Source organism: Pinus tabuliformis, chromosome 9, assembly GCF_031772625.1.
Source record: "Pinus tabuliformis cultivar Carrire ecotype Pingquan chromosome 9, CPIR1, whole genome shotgun sequence".
Classification (NCBI taxonomy): Eukaryota; Viridiplantae; Streptophyta; class Pinopsida; order Pinales; family Pinaceae; genus Pinus; species Pinus tabuliformis.
Window position 1 is genome coordinate 69790339 of NC_142307.1, and position 24387 is coordinate 69814725.

The window sequence follows — 24387 nt, forward strand, 5'->3', positions numbered from 1 at the left end:
AATAGCTTGTCATGGAATAAAAACCTCCTTCCCTTTGGATGGGACCATGTATTGTTTTCTAATTGAGTCTAAAGATTGGATGGTTTAATTATAGCTTCTAATTATAATCTTGTGGAACAATTTAAGATTTAACCAAAGGTACGAGAGATTCTCTAGACATTCGCAAGGCATACACGTTCTCTATTTCTTGGAGTTTTAATTGTCTATCAACTTGTCATGTGGGCTTAAGGTCAATGTGGATTTTGTGGGGTATATAACTGTATACTTAATTCAATTGTTGTCACAATTGTATTGATGATTATCGAGCTGAGAGGTGTGTTCTTCAATTCAGTATGAGGGAGATGTGTAGCATATTGGAAGGCTGACATGGAATAGTTTAGCAAAAAAATAAAAAATATAAAGAAATATAATAACATTTAAATCAGCCTAATATCTTAATAAAATAATCATAATCTAATTTTAAGGTCACGACCAAGCTCGACATCAAATTGGTGTATGAGACTCCCTTGTTTGTGGGACAAGGAGCCACCTCCATGCAACAATTTGACTGTTAAAGTCCATGAAGATGTACATACTCTGTCCCCTCGGATTTGAACTTGTAACCTCTTAGAAGGAAATACATGCTCTTGACCATTAGGTCCACTCAAGTTGTACATATATGTGTATGTGTGTGTATTTATTTATTTATACATACATAACAATGATGTGTGTTACCCCTTGAAAATGCATGTTTTATTTTGCATTTTCATGGGCTTTCTTCTCTCTCTTAGAATAGCAGAATATCCTTGGAGTTCAATGGCAGTTACAAGTTGTAGGGAGAGACTTGAGGTCATGCATCTTGTTTGAGCACCTTCATCTAGGGGAAGAAAAAATTCATAGAGGTGTATTGTTGGCTTGTGGATGATGTTGTTTTCAAGGCTTATTTGATATGACCCTTGGTGGGGGTTGGGAGAGATAGGTTGTTGGAGGGGGGAGGGCATATATATGTGGCTAAATATATATGATATGAACCCAAAGGAGGGCATATATGGGATTAAATGTACATGTATGACACCAAAGGGGGCATGTATGGGGTTAAATGCATATGATATGACCTCATATCTGCTCCTCTTGGGATCATATTAGTTTTCATCTTGAGGTTCCATTTGGCCACATTTGACACATATTGGGGGGCATGGCTTTCATGGCCTACATTACCATCATTGATGGAATGCCCTATTCTAGCTTGAAACTTGGGCTTGGGACTACTTGGATGGATGATGTGAACTAGAAGGAGACTTAGAAAATGAATGCCCTACCATAGAAGATGTCTAAGGTATGACTTATGGCAAGGTATGGGTCAAACAAGGCCCAAAGGAGAAACTACCCTACCTTGTAAGATCCCTAGAGCGTAACATGTGCCAAGGAAAGAGGCGAAAGGAGGCACACCTTAATTAGAAAGGTGCCGTGTGTCACTAAAACTGCACTTGGCATGGTCAAAGGCCCATTTAATGTTGAAATCTCTTTTTAGGAGGTAGCGAGGGCATGTTGAAGGCAAGAAAGGGTGAGAAATACCCTAATGGAGGAACTAACACATATTTGGAGGTGTTTTTAACCCTCAAAGAGGACTTTGAGGTAAAGACACATTGTTGAAGGCATGTTTCACACATTTGGAGCTGTATATCACCTTTTAGGTCCCTTTGAGTTGAGGAGTGTATTATTTGGCGCATTTATACATATTTGGAGTTGTGTTTCACCTTTGAGGAGGGCTTTGGGCTGATAACACTTTGTTTGAGGCATTTTATATATATGGAGGAAAGTTCTTTGCATGAGGGAATGCCATGTGGCATTATTGACAAGATTAATCCCTCAAATGAAGAATAAATGCATGATTTAAGAGGATTTGATGAACACAAAAAATGAAAAATGGTAGTGCAGACCTATGTAAAAGCATCTTATCCAATTAAAACAAAATAGTAAGGGAGTGTTCCACGTTAAGAGGATTCTAGGGCCCTTCTAATGAAATATTATTTTATGGGAGAGTTGTTGGGGGTGAGCATAATAAAAGGAGATCATTTTCATTTGTTAAAGGCATGGTTTGAAGATAAGGAATTCCCTCCTAGTACTTCCTTGATCATCTTTTGGTAGGATTGGAAGAAGGACAGGTTAAAGTTGAGGCGTTTGTCTTTTAATATTTTACAAGGGTTGATTTGTGTTGATGTTTGTAGCTTGGGAAGGTACTTTTGCACAGGCCTTAGTGTCTAGGTGTGCGAAAGTCACCCAAGATTTAGACACTTTTTCTAGTGTGAGCTAGTTGCATTTGTAACTTAACCTAAGTTTTATCTTAGGAAAAGCATATGATTAATATGTTGGCTACTTGAGCTAAATAAACATTAGAAAAAGTAAAGTATTTACTTTAATGATTATGTTTTATCTCAACCCTTGATCTTAAGTGAGGTGAGATCTAATCTTGGCTTTCAATCACTTTGGAGATCAAGGTTAGGGAATTAGCTCAATGAAAAGTTATAAAAACAAGGCTAAGGAGAGGGAGAAGACACATCATGCAACAACACAAGATTGAGAGAGGCATCTTTGTGAGGATTTTCATACTCTAGTGTGTTGGTTTGAGGAAGGGGGCAACAAGGAGATCTAGATTAGCAAAGGAGGGCTTGATTAGCAGGATCAGATCTAGTTGTTGTACATGTAATTTCATCAGTTGGGCCATTATCCTAGGACAAGAGCCCAAGTAGGTTTTGATTTTTTTTAAAGAAGAATTGATTTGATTGGGTAGAATTTGTTGTGTCATTTTATTAGATTGGTTATTTTTGTTTCCAATAGTTAATGTTAAGAACTTTGTTGTGCATGCATTCAATATATCTCTAATTTTCTAGGTCAATGGATTGTTGGGTGCTAGGTTTGCAGGAGAATTGACATGGTATTAAAGCAATAAACTCTGAGAATTGATCTCAAGGTGCCAGGTTAGTATAGGATCACTAGGGGCTAGGTTCAACTATGATTGCATAATGCATTTTTTTTAAGGTAGAAAGAATCTTGGCTTTTCAGATCTTTACCATTATACGAACACAATTTATTTTTAGTGCAGGGGCTTGAATTCAAAATTTTTGATTGTAGGTAAAGGAGTAAAAGATTAAAATTTAAAAGGATGTAAGTGATGATGGGTGTGGGTGACAGACATGACAATGCTATTGAGACCCAACCCCCTAGTAGGTGAATAGGCTGGGAAGTCGCGAGAATCAAGAGCCGCTGATTGACTAACAAATGATAACACACAAGGCAATAAATAACAACTCGCTTGGGTAGACGGGTTTACAGGGTATCAACACCGACAGTGGCAGAGACCAAGGATTAGTGCAGGTACAACGCACAACTGTGAGAAGAAGATAGTGGCCGAACATGGGCACACGCTAATAGCGGAGGTCAGGGGTTGCACAAGGGTGACCACATGCATGAATCAAACCCAACAAGGAAACGAAAACGAAGATCAATGTGTGTATGGCACGATACAGGCTGAAGCTCGCATAGTCGCTACATGTGGGCAGTGTAGTTGGCCAGAGCAGTCGCCATATGGAGGAAATGGCTTGTGGAAACTGGGGCACAGATAGGTTGTAGTGGGACATGGAGGCCCAACGGAGGGCGATAGGCTATGTAAATTTTTTTCTTTGACCCAATCACTGGTTTTCAAATTCAATAAATTTTCTTAGTTTAATGCTCATTCATAAATGCATATTTATCTGAACTTATAAATGAAAACACATTGAATCGTTTAGTTCAAATATTGAGAGGAAACCTAGAAAATCAATCACATAAAAGATAGAAATTTTTGTGCAATGCCCCTGGAAAAACCAATAGAGAGTAAATTTTATTATAGGCTTACAGAAAAATGAGTTTACAACAAACATTTCTAGCAATAAATACAATACTTATCTCAAAAACTATGCCCTTTCACCACCTCAATTTTTGTGCCAAACTTCTCGAAATCTGTGCTTGATTTCGTGTATGGCTTGTATGGTTTGAATAGGCATCTATAAATTCCCTCTAAATTTGTGTGGTGATGCCTCAATTTCTATGCAATGACTCAACCTCGAAATCTATGCGAGGTGCCTCTATTTTTGTGCAATGATTCAACCTTTAAATCTGTACAAGGGTGCCTTGATTTTTGTGTATTGAATGCTAGAATATTCTCCTAGGTTTGCATGCCAAATCTCTTGGAACTCATGCCCCTTATTGCTACTCCTTTTCCTCCAATGCTCCTCTCTCTCTCCTCAAGAATGAGCAAAAGTAAAAAAATTTAAATGTTCCTTTCCTAGAAATTTATGTCTCATTATAAAAATTGTAACTTAAACCTAAGATCTAATGGCTCAGATTAAATCCTTGGCCAATAAGATCTAGGGTTGTGATTTAATCTCTCATTATCATAACTTAAATCATTTAAATCACATTAACTATTAAATAATGCATAAAAGTCACTTTAACTTTAAAACTTGTAATGTTTTAGAGGCCATTTTATGAACATTCTCCCACATTCTAGACACTAAGCCAATGTAGAAGACACTTGTCCGAGCTAATCTCAACACTCTCTCTTAGCGAGGAAAGTGTTCTTCACCACTATGAACTTGTCTCTGAAAACCACAAACTTGCCTTTTGTCAACGACTTTATGAGAATGTTTGCAACTTGTTCATATGTGTTAGAAAATGTAAAGTGGCAGCGTATTAAACTTATTTTCTTGGACCTTGATACTTGGTTGTGAATCTTAGTTATCTTCTTTATGTTCTTTTAGTTAGATCTTTTCATCAAACAATATCAAGATACGACAACAACAAAAGAGGCATAGATGTAGGCTCTCAGCTAAGGCAAAACCACTCCAAGGAGAAAACCCATAAATTCTTCTCTTCCTAGAATCTGCTTCAAATGAGATACAAAGACCCAATCCCTAGACCAGGTCCTTCTCCCAGTACCAAGTCAACCATTCCTGAAGTTGTTCTTGAATCTGCACCAAACTGCTGCACATTGCAACTTCGACCTGCTAGCTACAACACTGCTACTCGACCTGCAACATCGATTTGCAATTTCGGCCTTGCAGCTCCTAAACAAACTTGATTCAGACTTATGCAGGAACGAAACAGAATATAGATATAAACATAAACACATAGATGCAGCATAAATAAATCTTCATTTCATTAATATCAAAGTACTGAAAGATGCTTACATACATAATGGAAATAGACTAGCTCGAGCGATGGTAGCTTATCTCTGAGAAGAGATGTGGCAGCTACATGCCTCTGAACTGTGTTACAATGAAGATCAAAGGCTTATTTGAGAAACAATGGAAAACCCTAAACATCTGTTAATTTTAGTTATGTTCTATGCTTAGAGCAATTTACTTCAATTTTTCATATTAGCTCAATGACAATATTCAGATTAGCAATCACATCAACATGATAGTAAAGTGCAGATAGAACATATACATAAACAATAGAAGACAAGCCAAGACAAGAGGACACAAGATGTGGCACCAGCCAGGGACAAACCCCAATCTGGGGAAACCCTTGATCAATTCTTCTTATATTCTTCAATAGTTAAACAGAGAGAGAGAGAGAGAGATAGAGTACAATGATTTGAAGTCAATACCTGACTTGCTAAATAGGAGATCAAAGATCTTCTCCGTAACGATGACACAATGAGGTTGCAGATTTGATACCAAGGACTAAAGATATGTAGCATATGATAGGCTTAGAACAACTCAACCAATTACCCAAAAATACTGAGGCTTTCCTTCAATAAGATTCTCTTTCCTTCGCTGCTTCACTGATCATGACAAGGCTGCTAATCTAGCACCTTTCATATGCAGCAAGGACTGATGCATTTCATGGCAGACCTGGTCACTGGTTAGGGCACAAACTCAGTGTGCTACAACACCCTAAACACACCCCACAGTCCACCTATTGACTGCAACTAGCTTTCATGCAATCCATCCAACCACACGCTGCCTTATAAGGCTGCTATCTTTCTGAACGCAGCACTTAAAGACCTCCAACTGCTGTTTATGGCCTAGCCCTGTAGTGGACTGAAGCTTAGGTCCCTTTAAACAGTGATCCAAACAATCCTTACACAGCAGCCCCTAGCTCCTCCTTTGTGCGGATTCTTCTGCCCAGCATACCGAGTTCAAGAATAGCTTGATCATGCCCAAAACAGTCCACGCTGTCACCTACAACAATGTGACCCTTCACGCTAATGAGATACTTCCCTTTTGCTGCGGCTAGGTTCACTTTTCTTGCTGCGTCTAAGGGTCCCTTTCATGCTGTGATAAGGGCTCCTCTAACTGCGGATTTAGGCCTTCACATGCTGTTGGTTAGGGCCTCTTCAATTGCGGCTAAGATCACCTCCTTTAGGACTGCGGCTAGGGCAACATTAGTCCTTCCTTGACAGTGGATTAGGGCACAACTGAACAACAACTTGAACTCCTTGTTTGGACTGTGGCTAGGGCATCTTATTACAATGGCTAGACTTCCTCCTTGAGCTGCGAATATAACTCCCTCTTGACAACGTATTGATCTCTTCTTACCTACAAAAAGATCTCCTCATAAGATTGCGGCTAGGGCTCTTTAGTTCTGCGTCTAGGGCTCTCTTAGAAGACCCTTTCTTCACTGCATCTAGGGATTCTCCCTCTTGATCTCTCTAGCCACCAAACCCAAATGAGTGGAGAGAGATCTTAGGAGAAGTGTGTGTACCAAATGACTTAGAAGACCTCTTCTATTTATAATAAAACGTTGAGGACAAGTTGGGGTAATTTGGTTGCTGGCCGACCTGGACAAATTGTCAAATAACATAAATAAATTCATATCTCTGTGAATACATGTCGGAATCGGATGATCTTTAGATCAATCCTACACCTCTCGATGAGAGGAATCCAAGAAAAATATCAGCTGCCATAAATAAGATGACCCACATGGAGTTTGGCCCTAGTTGCCAATTTTAACACTCTCTCTGAACTAGGGAGAATTCCATCTGCTAATCCATCTGCTAGTCTGTACTATCTCTGCCATCAATGCAATGCCCTGCACTGCTCTGCTCTGCTGAACTATGAAGAAGAAGAAGTGATCGAGAATGTATCATACCATTCTCTACTGACCCGAAGTCAGTCCCATATAAAGAGAGTGTCTCATACCACTCTTACTGATCCGAAATCAGTTCCAAATAAAGAGTGTCTCATACCACTCTTACTGACTCGAAGTCAGTTCCAATTGATCCTAGATCAATATCATCCTAGCATAGGGAGTACAGTAGTACACGATGTGTCCATTGGTAGTACTATGGTCCCTATCCTCATTTCCCTGCTCATTGGCTAGATGAGAGGTACTTCCCATGAGTCCCAGACTGCATGGGTAGGATGTCTCAGCAGGAGAAGAATGAACCACTCATCCTGCCTACATGTCGCCATGGGGTATCCTAGGGGAAGGCTGAACCACTCACCCTGTACACAACAAATCACTAGTGGAAGGCTGAACCACTCACCCTATGACTGTGTCTCAGCAGGAGAAGGATGAACCACTCATCTTGCCTACATAGCAAACCACTAGGGGAAGGTTGAACCACTCACCCTATGGTTGCTCATGGCTCCAAGAAGTACCCCATGCCCCCTAGAGCTCCCATAGCTCAATATCATACAAGACCCTTAGGAGAGGTTCTCTCCATGACTCCTAGTTGTTCTCGGAAAGTCAAGAATTTGACCTTTCCCAGGGGCTTCAACTGAATATTGGCGACCTGCACATCAGTCCTAATGTGATGGAGCCTTATTGCTCCTCGCTGTACCATGTCCCAGATAAAGTGGTACCTGATATCTGTGTGCTGGGAGCGATCATGAAATACGGGATTCTCTGATAATGGGATACCACTCTGGTTGTCACAGAGGATCACGGTGGTATCCTGCACGTGTCCAAACAGCTCACGGAAGAGCTTCCCTAACTAGATAGCTTCACACGAGACCATACTTGCAACTATGTATCCGGTCTCAGCGGTGCTCAAAGCAACCGACTTCTGCTTCCTACTCATCCAGGATATCGAAACAAAACCCAAAGAGAAACAACACTCAGAAGTGCTTTTGCGATCCTCCACACTGCTTGCCCAATCAACATCAGAATAACAATGCAGCTTCACAGCGCCAGCAGTGTATCTCAGTCCATGAGTGATTGTGCCCCGAAGATATCTCAGAAGATTCTTGGCACTAATCCATTGTGAGTGATGAGGCTCAACCATATATTGATTCATCATGCTAACTGCAAAACATATATCCAGACGGGAGTTCACCAAGAACATCAATGCTACTATGAGTTGACGAAACTCAGAGGCATTTCCCATTTCAGGTTCGTCAGCACTACCGCATAACTTCTTAAAGTTAAGCTCCATTGAGGTAGTTACGGGCTTGTAGTCCACCATTCCAAATTCGAAATCCAACTCCCTCTTACTTTTGCAAATGAGAGGGTCTGTACTTGTTAGAAAGAGGTTGTTCACATAAAGTACCAGAATGAGAGGTCTATCATCCACAACCTTAAAGCAAAGGTTTGGATCGGCTTCACTCCTAGTGAATCTCAGCTTCAACAGATAACTGTCAATCCTCTCATACCAAGCTCGGGGTGCTTGCTTCAAACTATAGAGAGCTTTCTTCAACATGCATACTTGAGATTCCCGATCATGAATCTCAAACCCCTTAGGTTGTTCCATATCTGTGGTCTTGCTATTACATGAGGGGAATGCTCCCCTAGTAAGTTTTCCTTCGATTCATCTTGGACATGTACCTTCATGCTCTTCTTTGAACTCAGGCATCCCTGTCACAATTTGTCTCACATCGGGTAGGGCCTTACAATGAAGATGGGTAGACCTCCGGTGCCATTGAAGAGATGTGTCACACGACATGGTCGCCAATGGACTTCCTACAACTTGATACAAAGTGCCAACCCTGAACCCAAGAGTAAAAGCATATTTAAAATTCCTTTTCCAAACACGTACCTTTCCATCGATGAATGCCACCTTGAAACCTTTGTCTTCCATTGTTGAAATGGACATTAGGTTCTTCTTGAGATCAGGTACATAAAGAACTTCTTGCAAATGAATCGTGTTACCCTCATTCAATTGAAGGGTAACATTCCCTACACCCTTTACGGGATAGGTGGCATCGTCTCCAAGAGTAATCTCCAAGCTTGTTTCCTTCTCTATCAGATTAGAGAGCGTTTCCTTATATCCGGTGAAGTGCCTTGAAGCACCACTATCAATAAGCCAATTTCTCAAAGAGTCTGGAGGAGAGGTAGAGGAGAGTGTCAAAATAAGACAGTACTCCTTTTTCTTGTCAGAAACAACATTTGTTTCTTCATACCTAGAGTTCCTTTCTTGGAGGGTTGACCATTTCCTTGATGTCCTGCATTCCTTTTTCCTTTGCCATGGTACTTGTCATTCCTTCAATTGAAGTTGCCCCTGGAATGATTGTGATCATCATCATGTGATGTGTCCCTTCTATTTGGACACTCCCTTGCATAGTGGCCAAACTTATTGCAAGCAAAGCATCTGCCTTTCCTTCCACCCTTAGATTCGGGCTTTCCATTGAAATGACCTTTAGACCCTACATTATTTCTCCTTTTGGCATGAGTGGAGAATGCAGTGGGGTTGCCTTTATTAGAAGGCATTTCTTGCTCCATCATCCTGGTTTCTTCTTGAATGCATCTCGACATCAATTCTTCAAACCCTAGAATTCGATCATTGTTAAGAATAGTGGTTTGAATATATACCACTCTAGTGGTAGACCTCCAAGGGTAATGATAGTAAGTTCCCTGTCAGATATGATTTCTCCAATCGATAGAAGATCATTCTTGATCTCGGTGATCCTTAAGAAGTAGGATTAAATATCCTCGTCCTTGCCCTTCTTAATATCCTTCAACTTATTTTTGAGGGACAAAATTTGATTTGCATCACTAGCCTTGAACATGCTTACCAATCTGTCGTAGATCTCCTTGGAGGTGTTTAGATCGAAGATGTAGGCCATCAGACGTTTGTCAATGGAATCTCTGATAATCTTCTTCGCTTTAACTTCACCCTTGGTGTACTTGTTTTTTGTAGCAATCGATGCATTTGATGGAGGCTCAGGGATTTTACCCTTCGCATAATCCAACACTTATTGTTCTTCCAATGTCAGATCAAGAGACATCTTCCATCCGTGATAGTCAGACTTTTCACGGAGTTTGTCTTCAGTCGGGAAGTGGGATGAGGAACCCATTGAGCCTTTTGTCCTTTCCAACTGTCTTCGGTGATTTCTCTTTCACTCTTGCTTGGGCTTTGTCTTCACCTCTGATACCATGTTAATTTTAGGTATGTTTGTAGGAATTTACAGGGTAAGTTCCTCAGACAGAACACCAAAGGACATCGCTCACAAATAGATCACAGATCAATACATTAGTATTTTTGACGTGGTTAAAATCCTTAAAGAGGGAAACAGTCCACGGCCTGAGCCAACGTGGCCACTTCAGGCAATTTATTAATAAAAGAATGAAAATTTACATAAGCTTCTCTCATGAACGGTTAATCTACAAATGACCCTCCATGTTCTTTAAATAGAGATCATGGACCAATCGGGTGTTAAGCCACAGATCAAGTGTCGGTAATACCAAGGGGAGAATGAACTGTCAGATCACTTCATGTCTAGAACATATCGTGACCGTCAGATTGTAAGTTACAAAAGTACATAGTAAAGAAACACACTTTACCTAACTCTACACTAGACCAAGTTATACTTACCTATTTCCTATGTGTCGGAATATCCTAACATCCCCCCTTAAGAACAACTTGGGATAGGATTGAAGGATGTACAAATATGACACAATAGGAGAAGGAAGGAGGCACTAGAGCCTATCCCACCTTAGTGACAACTTCCTGAAATCCAACCATGAATCGAAGTTTAGTAAACTTCGCCTCTGTGAGAGCCTTTGTAAAGATGTCTGCAACTTGATCATCTGTTGAACAATATTGCACTTCAAGAACATGGTCATGAATGAGCTTTCTGATGAAGTGCATGTGCAGTTCAATGTGTTTGCTGCACTGATGTTGGACTAGATCTTTGCATAGTTGAATGGCACTTTGATTATCACACCAAAGTGTAGTCGGATGCTGCTGCTGAAAGCCAAACTCTGACAGGATCTGACGAAGCCACAGGGCCTCTTTACTAGCTTCTATGGCACCACGATACTCTGCTTCTGCTGAAGAAAGAGAAATGGCACTTTGTTTCTTGCAAGCCCATGTAATAGGTCCTGAACCAAGAGTGAACACATAACCCGCAGTAGACTTTCGATCATCAGGGTCACCAGCCCAATTGGAATCAGTGAAACCAACCAATAGAGGAGATGCTTCTGCACTAATGAATCCCAAACTGAACTGTACCTCGAACATAATGAAGTATTCTTTTAGCTGCTTTCCAATTACTTTCATGTGGGTTTTGCATAAACCGAGCAATAAGGCCAACAACAAAGGAAAGGTCAGGACGAGTATGGGTCAGATACAAAAGTTTTCCTACAAGTTGATGGTATAAGGTAGCATCAACTTCAGGGGAAGTACAAGTGACTGAAAGTTTGGCTCCAGATTGAAAGGGAGAAGGGGCTGGCTTATAGTCTTCCATGTGAAAATGGCATAGAAGATCACAGGCATACTTGGACTGGGAAAGGGAAATACCTTCCTTGGATTGCAAGACTTGAAGACCAAGAAAATAATGCAAGTGTCCTAAGTCTGTCATTTCAAACTTCTTTTTAAGGCTAGACTTCACATGGTTTATAAGGTTGGGATCACTACCAGTAAGGATAAGATCATCAACATAAAGAACAAGAATGATAAGAGAGTTTCCCACTTTCTTGGCGTAGACAGTATTGTCAGAATGACACCTAGAAAAGCCAGTTTCTAAAAGAAAGCTATCCATTTTGGCATACCAAGCTCGAGGGGCTTGCTTGAGACCATAAAGGGATTTCTTAAACCGACATACAAGGTTGGAGTCTGTTTGTATGAAGCCAGTAGTTTGTTCCATATAGATTTGTTCATGCAAGTCTACATGCAAGAAGGCAGATTTAACATCCATCTGATGGACTTCCCATTTGAAAGAGGCAACAAGGGAAAGAACAAGGCGGATAGAGTTCATTTTGGCAACAGGGGAGAAGGTTTCAGTATAGTCAATGGCTTCAACTTGTGAAAAACCCTTAGCAACAAGACGAGCTTTATGTTTATCAACTTTTCCATCTTGGCCATACTTGGTTTTGTAAACCCATTTGCATCTAAGAAGTTTTCGTCCCTTTGGAAGAGGAACAAGATCCCATGTATCATTTGCCAATAATGAACGATATTCTTCATTCATAGTTGCGTCCCAATCTGGATGACTTGAAGCTTCTGCAAAGGTGTCAGGATCATAATTCACTGAAGCTTGAGCCAGTAAAGAAGAGGCTCTATCGAATTGAGAAAGTGTACAATGATGATCTGTAGGATCACCAGCAAGAGCACTTGCTGCATCCTGAGTAGCACAGACCCATTTTGGAAGCTGAGGAGTTGAAGGAGGATCCTGAGAAGGTGGGGGAGGATTGTCATCCTTGCTGTCATCATCTGAAGAAGAAATATTTTCAGAAGTAGAAGGGATAGAGAGAGGTGGCACATCCATCGAACTAGACCCGTAGGCCGATATATTTTCAACAAACTTTACATCTCTTCTAATGATAACATTTTTGGACTTAAGTGGAATAAGTCTATATCCTTTGACATCTTCATAATATCCAACAAAAATACATTTTTCACTCTTAGGTTCTAAAGCTTTATGTTTCTCATTTGGAATATGGGCCCATGCTTCACTTCCAAAAACACGAAAGTGACTTACATCTGGTTTAATTGAGTTCCATGCTTCTTCTAGAATGATATTCTTTAAAACCTTAGTAGGAGTGTGATTTACTATGTAATTTTCACAGTTAATTGCTTTTGCCCAGAAACTAAGACTAAGTCCTTTAGATTGAAGCACACAATTAGCCATTTCCTTTAAGGTGCGATTCTTCCTTTCAGCTACACCATTTTGTTGTGGAGTATATGGAACAGTATGTTGCATTTGAATTCCATTATTAGTGCAAAAGTTGATGAATTTGTTGTTAACATATTCTCCGCCATTATTAGATCTTAGCTTAAGAATTTGATGTCCAGATTGTTTTTCAACAAAGGCCTTAAAGGTCAAGAACATGTTAAATACTACACTCTTGAGTTTTAAGAAGTATACCCAAGTGCGTCTGAAGAAATCATCAGTGAAAGTTAAGAAATACTTGTAGCCAGAGAATGAAACAACTGGAAGTGGACCACATAAATCACTATGCACAAGTTGTAAAGGGGCTGAGGGGTGCCAAAATGCATGTTTTTCAAAACTATCATGATGATGTTTTTCGAGTACACATCCGGAACAAACACCATCTCTGCAAGATACCATTGGAAGACCTGTCACCATATTTTCTTTACATAGCTTCTGAAGGAAGCGATAGTTTAAGTGACCAAATCGCTCATGCCAAAGTTTGCTCACTTCATCGTTATGAGCAACAAATACCAAGGGAAATTTGATGACCCAAAGTTGTTAAACCTATACAACCTTGTAGAATCATCAGCAATGCCAGTAGCTAAAATTTGTCTAGGATCTCTTAGGTCCTTAATTACAACATTGTGAGGTGAAACTTCAACGATTTTACTTTCACCTAAATGAGTTATCTGATATACAGATAGAAGGTTGCAGGATAAGGTTGGAACACATAATACATCATTAGATTGACCATTGTCTATATGAACAGTTTCAGTCCCTACAACACTAAGAGATCTATCATCACCAACATATATATTTTTGGTGTTACAATCATTTAAAGAAGAAAACATGGCTTTGTTTTTGGCCATGTGATAAGAAACTCCAGAATCAATGAGCCACTCATGAGAAGGAGAAGAAGAAGATACATTTAGTGCATAGCCAGACCGAGATGCTTGACAACCACATGCAGAAAGTGCTATTCCTGAAGATGAAGTTGAAGTTGAAGAGTGCTCCAAATGGATGTTATGCTTTTTCATTGCTGCTTCCAAGGCTTCCATCTTTTTAAAGCATTTGGATTCTAAGTGGCCATCTCGATTACAAAAGTGGCAATGTCTATCAGTTTTCTTCCCTTTGTTTTTATTTGCCTTATCATTTTGTTGAAATGATTTTTCATTTTGAGACTGAAATTGCTTAGGACCCTTGTTTGGTTTAGGACCATTCTTTTTAGGATACGACTTCTTAGGATTCTTTGAATTTGATTGCTGCTGAGCGGCTAAGGCTTTCTTAGTTGAGTTTCCAAGATTAAGAAGACCAAGATGTAAGAGTTTTTCTTGTTCTCTTATTAAAGAATCACAAAAGGCATCAAAGGAAGGGGACTTGTAGTTTTGTCCTTGAGAAATGAAGGCTTCTCTTGTAGAATGGAAGGTGGAAACAAACATAGAGTAGGCTGGTCCTAACTTAGTAAGAATGGAATAGATAAGGCTACCATCTTCTTTCTTAACCTTAACACCTTCCAAGAAAAGTCTAAGGGTCTTGAACTTTGACAAAAAATCTTCAATGGAAGAAAAATTATTGGGGTCCAATGTAAGCAACTCATTTTCGAGTTGATGGGCTCTAATTTCATTTTTAATTCCAAAAACTTTAGTGAGTTGTTTCATTGCTTCATTAGGAGTATCAAGTTCTGCGATATGGAATCTAAGGTCTGGAGAAATAGACATCCCTATCAACCCACATGCTTGATCTTGCCTATTTTCCCATTTGGCTGCCTTATCTTCATCTTGAGGTTTGGTTTCTTGGCTTGAGGCTATTCTGTAAAGATCTTTACTTCTAAGTAAATCCACAATGTAGGACCACCATTGGAAGTAGTTGGTGTTGTCAAGAATAACTTGGCATTGACTTTCCATTTTAACAGAAACTAAAGCTGTAGATGCTGAAACTAAGTGTTCCAATGGAAAGATCTCGAAAAATTAGGCTGATTAAAAAAAAACGACTCTGAAAATGGCTTCCAGATGAAGAAGTTATGACTTTTTGAAGAAAAGATGTTGAAGATGCCGACCAAGTGCGTGAATGTGCATAAATGAATGATAATGTTATATTTAAAAAAAATCTCCCCCTTTCCAAACATAAATCTAATTAGCTAACTTTTAAAAGAAAAATTATGTGACCCACTTTTATAAATAAGTGAAAGTCACCTTTACAATGGTACTTTATGAGCTACCCACTAAATTGTAACTTAAATAAAAGATAAAGAGACTTTAGAATTATAAGTGACTCACTTTTTATAATGGGTGAGAACACTTTTACATAAAGTAACTTTAAAACATAAGCTACTTGTGCTTTTTGAAAAAGCAACTCAACAAAAAGAAAGACTTGAACCCAAGACTTATATTTTCATAAAGTAACTTTGGACCAAGTGAGCTAGTTTAAAAGGTTAGTAATTTTTGGAAAAGAGGAAGTGGGGTTTTTTTTTTAGTTACTGAAGCTTTGGGGCGCGTGCTTACTTGAGAAAGCTCTTTTTTTTCTTACAAAACAAAAAAACAAAAAACCCAACACGGACATACAAAAGAAAAAACAAACCTTGTGGCTTGAAGTTAGCTTTAGTCGGAAACTAAATATTTTCCTCAATGTTTCTGATTTTTTGAAATCACACTAAGGCGCGGTGGAAAAGAGCATACGCATGAGAAAAATCCTTCCTTTCTGTTTCTGATTTGCCCAGTTCGCACAGAGTTGCGGGGCAAAGAGCATATGCAGAAATGAAAGGTATAGATCTCGTAATATAAAACAGAGACCTAAATAAACCGAAATAAACAGAGAGAAAATAACTCAAAACTGCAAATAAACATTGTATACCTCAAGATATTAAAAATGACGTAGCTAGGGCTACTAGAAACCTTTTCGTGTCAAAGGGGTTCCTCATTGGAACAAATGCTCCTAACGCAATAGAGCAGTTCCCTCGATGCGAAAGCAGTCAGAAACAATAGATCTAGGAAACGACAGTCAGATGCAGTTCTACCGGCGTCAGATTTGGATCACCAACGGATGCGGCCCTCAAATAGCTCTGATACCATGTAGGAATTTATAAGGTAAGTTCCTCAGACAGAACACCAAAGGACATCGCTCACAAATAGATCACAGATCAATACACCAGTATTCTTAACGTGGTTAAAACCCTCAAAGAGGGAAACAGTCCACGACCTGAGCCAATGCGGCCACTTCAGGCAATTTATTAATAAAAGAATGAAAATTTACATAAGCTTCTCTCATGAATGGTTATCCTACAAATGACCCTCCATGCTCTTTAAATAGAGATCATGGACCAATCGGGTGTTAAGCCACAGATCAAGTGTCAGTAATACCGAGGGTAGAATGAACCGTCAGATCACTTCATGTCTAAAACATATCGTGACCGTCGGATTGTAAGTTACAAAAGTACATAGTAAAGAAACACACTTTACTTAACTCTACACTAGACTAAGTTATACTTAACTATTTCCTATGTGTCGGAATATCCTAACAATGTTCTATGCTTAGAGCAATTTACTTCAATTTTTCTTATTAGCTCAATGACAATATTCAGATTAGAAATCACATCAGCATGATAGTAAGTGCAGATAGAACATATACATAAATAGTAGAACACAAGCGAAGACAAGAGGACACAAGATGTGGCACCAGCGAGGGACAAACCCCAATGTGGGGAAACCCTTGATCAATTCTTCTTATATTCTTCAATAGTTCAGCAGAGAGAGAGAGAGATAGAGTACAATGATTTGAAGTCAATACTTGACTTGCTAAATAGGAGATCAAAGATCTTCTCCGTAACGATGACACAATGAGGTTGCAGATCTGATACCAAGGATTGAAGATATGCAACAGATGATAGGCTTAGAACAACTCAACCAATTACCCAAAAATACTGAGGCTTTCCTTCAATAAGATTCTCCTTCCTTCGTTGCTTCACTGATCATGACAAGGCAACGAATCTAGCACCTTTCATATGCAGCAAGGGCTGATGCATTTCATGGCAGACCTGGTCACTGGTTAGGGCACAAACTCAGTGTGCTACAACACCCTAGACACACACCACAGTCCACCTATTGACTGTGGCTAGCTTTCATACAATCCATCCAACCACACGCTACCTTATAAGGCTGCTATCTTTCTGAACGCAACACTTAAAGACCTCCAACTGCTGGCTATGGCCTGTGGCCTAGCCCAACAATGGATTAAAGCTTAGGTCCCTTCAAACAGTGATTCAAACAATCCTTACACAGTAGCCCCTAGCTCCTCCTTTGTGCGGATTCTCCTGCCCAGCATACCGAGTTCAAGAACAACTTGATCATGCCCAAAACAGTCCACGCTGTCACCTACAGCAATGTGACCCTTCACGCTGATGAGATACTTCCTTTTTGCTGCGGCTAGGTTCAATTTTCTTGTTGTGTCCAAGGGTCCCTTTCATGGCGTGATAAGGGCTCCTCTAACTGCGGATTTAGGCCTTCACATGCTGTTGGTTAGGGCCTCTTCAATTGTGGCTAAGATCACCTCCTTTAGGATTGCGGCTAGGGCAACATTAGTCCTTCCTTGACAATGGATTAGTGCACAACTGAACAACAACTTGAACTCCTTGTTTGGACTACAACTAGGGCATCTTATTATAGTGGATAGACTTCCTCCTTGAGTTGCGAATATAACTCCCTCTTGATAGCGTATTGATCTCTTCTTACCTGTAGAAAGGTAAGAAGAGATCAATAAGACTGCAGCTAGGGTTCTTTAGTTTTGCGTCTAGGGCTGTCTTAGAAGACCCTTTCTTCACTGCGTCTAGGGCTTCTCCCTCTTGATCTCTCTAGCCACCAAACCCAAACGAGTGGATAGAGATCTTATGAGAAGTGTGTGTACCAAATGACTTGAAGACCTCTTCTATTTATAATAAAATGTTGAGGATAAGTTGGGGTAATTTGGTTGCTGGCCGACCTTGACAAATTGTCAAATAACATAAATAAATTCATATCTCCATGAATACATGTCGGAATTGGATGATATTTAGATCAATCCACACCTCTCGACAAGAGGAATCCAAGAAAAATATCAGCTACCATAAATAAGATGACCCACATGGAGTTTGGCCCTAGTTGCCAATTTTAACAACATCCAAAAACCTAACTCTAGGAGATGAAGTACCAAAATTGTGGGCTCCGTTGGGGTAAATTGGTACATCAAATTCCCAGGGTTGTAACTTTGGCATACTATCTTCGTTTGATACGCACAACACCTCGCTAGAAAGATCTATCCGAGGACTACAACTTTCGACTACAAATGTCAGTCAAGGTCTCACATTTGCCCGTTTTCCAAAAAAATGTCGTTTAGGGCCTCAAAATGGCTCTGGAAGTTCAAGACCTCAAAAAATGCCAAAAATAGTAAACTGTGCTACAATTACGGAAACTGAAAGAAATAATGGTATAATGGTGGGGGTCCAAGTGGAATAGGCGGGTGGCCACCAATATCCACCTAGATCAATCCTCGCCCCTTAGGAAGCAATTTCTCCCCATTGCGTTGAGTGCCTCCATGAGATGGGGAAAATTATGTTGAACTTGGTCCCTGGTGAGCCACTTGCCTCCAACTTTGACAACCCGATACAGTTGGATCTTCTGTTGGCGAGTGTTCTTGATCTACGTTTCCATGATCCGATCAGATCTGGCCTGTTCCATGCAGTCTGGGTTTAGCTCTGTTGGTGTGAGTTGTTCTACAATGGCTGATGTGTCTAGTAATGGTGGAAAGTATGGCCAAAGGCAGTCCACATTGAACATTGGGTGTAGACCAAGGAATGGGGGAATGCCGAGCTCAAAAGCATTGTCTCCCACAACCTTGGTAATGGTGTAAGGCCCATATCAGAGTTGTCTAAGATTTCGATGGGCTCCGATAAGGCATTCTTTCTGCAAATGCAACCAAACTTTGTCGCCCACCTAAAACTTGTGGCACCCGATGTTGATCATGTCGCTGCTTGTACTTAGCATTGGACTTCTCCAAGAAGTTGTGAACTTGCTGCCGGATGATCTGGATGCGTTCAATAAATTTGATTGCTTTATCAACGTCAGACTGTACATGTGTGGATTTTGTCTATGTAGTTGCATGAGGCATGGCAACATCAATCAGCCACAATGGTTGAAATCCTAGACCCACTTGAAAGGGATTGCGACTAGTCGAGCTATGGAGAGATTTGTTATAGCTATGCTGCACATAGGGAAGGCTCCCATCCTAGGTTCGTGGATGCATGGAGTTGTACATGCAGAGTATGTGCACTATCATCCTGTTGATGACCTCTGTTTGACCATCAGTCTGGGGATGGAATGTAGTCGACTTGGTGAGCTTGGTGTTCAATAGTGTCTAGAGGCTTGACCAAAATGTGCTCATGAACATGCTATCCTGATTTGATATAATGGTCTGTGAGATCCCAAAATGTACCCACACTTATTCAAAGAAGAGTTTGGCAGTGTCCTCTACTGTGATATTCTTTTTGTAGGCTGCCAATATAGCCGTCTCAGAAAATCTGTCCATGATCACAAATACACAGTCATTACAATGCTTGGTAGAAGGGTGGCCAGACAGGTAGTCCACTGAGATGGATTCCCAAGGCTCACTGGGAGTAGGCAGAGGAGTGTACATGCCTTGCTTCTTGATGGTTGGCTTGGCAATGGCGTAGGCAGTGCAGGATCTGATATATTTCCCAACATTTTGTCGAAGTTTTGGCCAATAAAAGTATTTTTGTAGTACGACCACAATTTTCTCCACACCAAAGTGTCCTGTGACCCAACTGTAGTGTGCCTCCCAAATCAGCTTGGCATGCTCGCTTGAAGGAACACAAAGGTGGCTCAGGTAGCATAATAATGTGTCCTGGAGGTGGAAATAAGGAACTTGCTTGCCATCCACTAGCATCTGGTATGTGGAGGTGAACTCTGAATCATTTTTTACAGTTGCATCCATCCAGATGTCTCATGGCCACAAGAGGGTAGAACAATAGTTAGTGCTGCAACTGGGGGCCAGCTGAGGCAGTCTGCAACATGATTGGTGTTGCCCTTTTTGTATTTAATGTTCAAGTGGAATTGTTGCATATATGTAGACCACTTCTGATGGCGATTATTCTGCAACTTCCCTTGTGTTTGTATAAATTGAAGAGGTTGGTGATCGGTGTGGATGGTCGTCTCCTTCTCGAGAATGTATTTCTTCCATTGCCAGCAAGCCTGCACGATGGAAGACATCTCTTAGGTGGGGTACTTTGTTACGAATAGTGATTAGTTAATAATAAATATAAGTAACGAGGATAATTGTAATAGTGATTAGTTAATAATAACTAGTAATTAGGTTGAAGAGGCATGTCTAAATGAGACATGACTCTTCGTGAAGAGACACTTGCGTGATATAAAAGCAAACCTTTTGTTCTCATTGTAAGTCATTCTTATTCATATTTTTGATATATATTCTTGTATCTCAATGAATATCTTTATATTCGAATCTTCTGGAGTAATTAATCTGTAGAAGGAACTTTGTTCCCTTCATTTGGTATCAGAGCAGTCGATCCTTTGACCACTTCACTGCTGCACAGAGCTCGTTCTCCCGTCACCGACTCTTGGCCAACAATCGTCATCAACCTTGTTGTTGTCATACTCGAAGCGTTTCGCTACACATTGGGAGATTCTCCATTTTTCAGGCCTTTGGCCACTTATATATATATATATATATATAGAAAGAGAGTCAAAGATTTAAAATATATATATATAAAGAAGAAAATAAAAATCAATTGAAACCAAATAAGTAAAAAGTATAAGTTCTTTTATATAAATAAAAACAAAAGTAAAAATTTATAATTTAAAAAAAAATTATTATACGGCTTACGTGTCTGTCCGCAGCGTTGCAGTCGTCATCGAACGTTCTCCATCACTGTCAACCTGTTGCTGCAATATTGCCATCGACCTGTGTCGTCGACGCCGCTATATAGCTTCACACCATCGTAGCCCACTTGCTCATTAACCAACTTTTCAAGTTCCATCCAACCACTACAACATCCCAACACTACTCCACAGTTAGCCGTTGTTTTTTTTCTGACTGCTCGACTGTCACAACCTCTAGTCCCTCGCTGAAAACCCCGAGATCGTCGTCAAACTGGACGGAAAGCCGAACTGTTTTACTCTTCACTGTTCCTTCATTTACCCTCTCGTTTACTGTTCTTTCGTACCCTCTCTATATCTCAAACCCTTCAGAAACTTAAACAATGGATAATCCTCAGTTGGAATCTATTAGTGCCGTGGATTCCTTCGCGTGGATTCCTTAGTAGCACTGAGTTACTGTTTTCCAGAATGGCTTAACTCCGAAGGTAGCTGCTTGAATCCTTATTCGGAGGTTGAAAGACTTCCTTCGATACCGTTGAGGACGAACAAAGTGGTAGGTTCTACATTGTTATTTTGAATTAAAAGTTTTTTTCACGAAAAGGCATGACTTTTATATTAAGTGGGGTAACATATAAAAGTTAAGATAAGTGGTGTGACATATAAAAGTTAAGGTATAAGGTATAAGACATTTTAGTGCCCATTCACCAATTAATTCATATTTATATTAAAAAAAATAAATTATATAGTTTCAATAGTATTTAAAAAAAGAAAAATAAAAAATAAATAAATTGTATTTTAGAAAAAATAAAAGAAGGGTATTTATAAAAGAAAAAGAGAGAAAAGAAAAAAGGGTTTTATAAAAAAAGAAGAAGGGAATAACAATAAATAAAAAAATATTGAGAAAAAAAATTATAAAAAAAGAGACCAATTTACTATTTAAAAAAAAAGGAAGTGAAACTATTATTATTAAAAGATAATAAAGTTATTTTGAAAAGAGGTCTTAATATAAAGAAAGGCATACATATATAGAGGGCAACAATATAAAGAAGTATTTTTTTAATAAAAGGGTATTCAAGTTTTTAACAATCCACATTAAAGGAGAATATTTGAAAAATATATATAGAAGAAATAAGGGATACTTTATAATAAAAATAGCTCAAGTTGACATATTGTTTACATAAAAACATCAACGCAAAATGGAAACTAGTGAGGGAAGATTTCTTAAAACCTTTAGTAAATGTGTTGACACACTATTTAAAATCAAAGGATCACTCGCAGGAAGAGATATCATAATCTCTATCAGTCCTACTGAAAGAAGTAATTATGTTAGTCCTAAATGTGCTAACCAATTGGTGATTCCTGAATCAAATATAGTTGAAACGATTTTTGTTGACACATGTGACAAACAATACGACATAAGAAATCTACACCTAAGTATTGGAGATTATACTTTTACCTCGCAATTCACCGTGAAAACCTTATTTTTTGACGATAGTGACATTGTTTTGGGCTCACCCTGGATGGAAACTCTAGGGTCCTTTATTTTAAATACGAAGAAAAAGTTTTTAACATTTTCTTACAAGAAGAAGAAAATAACACTCCAAGATGTTACACTGAAACCAAATTCAGTAACGCCAGAAGATATATCAGATATTTCAAAAGTAATTTCTCAAGAAGGTAAAAAAGTATTACAAACTATGCAAAATGAAATTGACAAAATCACTGTTGACAAAAATGAAGAAGTTTCTCGATTTAAAAACCATAGTGAAAAATCATTGACACAAATTAAGAAACTTAAGAAGGATAAGAAGTCATTAGAAAACAAGGTACAACAACTTATCGAGAAGGAAGCATCAACTGTAGGAATTCAAGTTGATGACAAAACAACAGATACTGATCCAGTGAAATTCACAACTCAGGAAGAAGACAAGCAAGTTGAAGAAAAGATATGCTTGGATGTTGCAGTTCAAATGATAAACACCCCAAGTGAAGGTTTGATAACAAATTCAACAACATCATCCCCTGAAGTAAATCAAAAAACTTCCACACACTTAATAAAGGAATGTCAAACCAAAAAAGTTCGCTATCGACATCCGGATCACGAGAGTAGACAAATCAACCAAGCTACATATCAGGACCATTTAGACCAGAAACAACAAATTGATGTTTCAGAGAATAATGACGTAAAATCAATCTCGTCTTATGCTGACAAGTCGTTACAAAATTCTAGTGATCAGAATACTACACAGAAGATTAATCTAGGATGGTCTGATCCCTTCTCAGTGCGACAATTTTGTTTGTCACTTAGAAGATCATATCAACTTGTATCGACAAAGATGATTGTTTCGAGAGAGAGTCATTCGAAGCCGAAAAAGAGATCAAGCCGTTTTCATCGACAAGCTTTGAGGACAAAGCTTTTTGAGGAAGAAGGCAATGTTACGAATAAAATATATAAATAATATAAATATAAGTAACGAGGATAATTGTAATAGTGATTAGTTAATAATAACTAGTAATTAGGTTGAAGAGGCATGTCTAAATGAGACATGATTCTTCGTGAAAAGACACTTGCGTGATATAAAAGCAAGCCTCTCGTTCTCATTGTAAATCATTCTTATTCATTTTAATACATAATATTTGTATCCTCATGGATATCTTGATATGCTAAATCTTCTGGAGTAATTAATCTGTAGAAGGAACTTTGTTACCTTCATACTTCCTAATTGTATCAGAACGTGTCTCACTATGATAGGCCACTGGATGCCCCTGCTGGGTGAGGACTGCACCAATATCATAGTCGGAGGCGTCTGTCTCAATTTCAAATGGCTGCTGCAGGTTTGGCAATGTGAGTATCGGTGCGGAGCAGAGGCAGTGCTTCAACTCAATGAACGCCTTCCGTTGGGACTCAAATTAGGAAAACTTTGCTTTCGCTCCACCCTTGGTAATCTGACTCAAAGGCTAAGTGATATGGGAGAATCCCAACATGAACCTCTGATAAAAATTTTCAAGGCCCAAAAACTGCGAGGCTCTATTTGAGTAGTCGGGGCTGGCCAATCTCGAATGACTTGGACCTTAGCCGGATCCACATGCATGCTTCGTGTAAAAATTTGGGTACCAGAGGACAAATCGTTCCCTAAGGCTTCGATCTTTGACCTAGGGAAAAGTGTCCAAATTTATTTTTTACTTTTCTCCTAAAGTGACTTTATAAGTGGTAAAGTCAATTTAATTTAAAAGTAACTTTATAAGTGTTAAAGTTACATTCTAATTTAAAGGTGACTTTATTAAAGTCAATGAAGAATTAGAAAGTGAAAAAATGACTATGGAAATAAAAAGCTAAGTGAGTCTTTATTTAAGTGGGTGAGTTAAAAAATAGAAAATTAAATGCACATTTATTCTCATCCTTAGATCTAAATGAATCTCAGCCATTAGATCTTAGGGTAAACCCA

At 39.2% G+C, this 24387-nt stretch overlaps 1 protein-coding gene across 4 annotated transcripts in view; it reads left to right on the plus strand.

The window, feature by feature from the left end:
• LOC149147150 (ribonuclease MRP protein subunit POP4-like) overlaps positions 1-24387 on the plus strand; it is an 81592-nt gene that overhangs the window by 13648 nt on the left and 43557 nt on the right. The window lies entirely within an intron of this gene.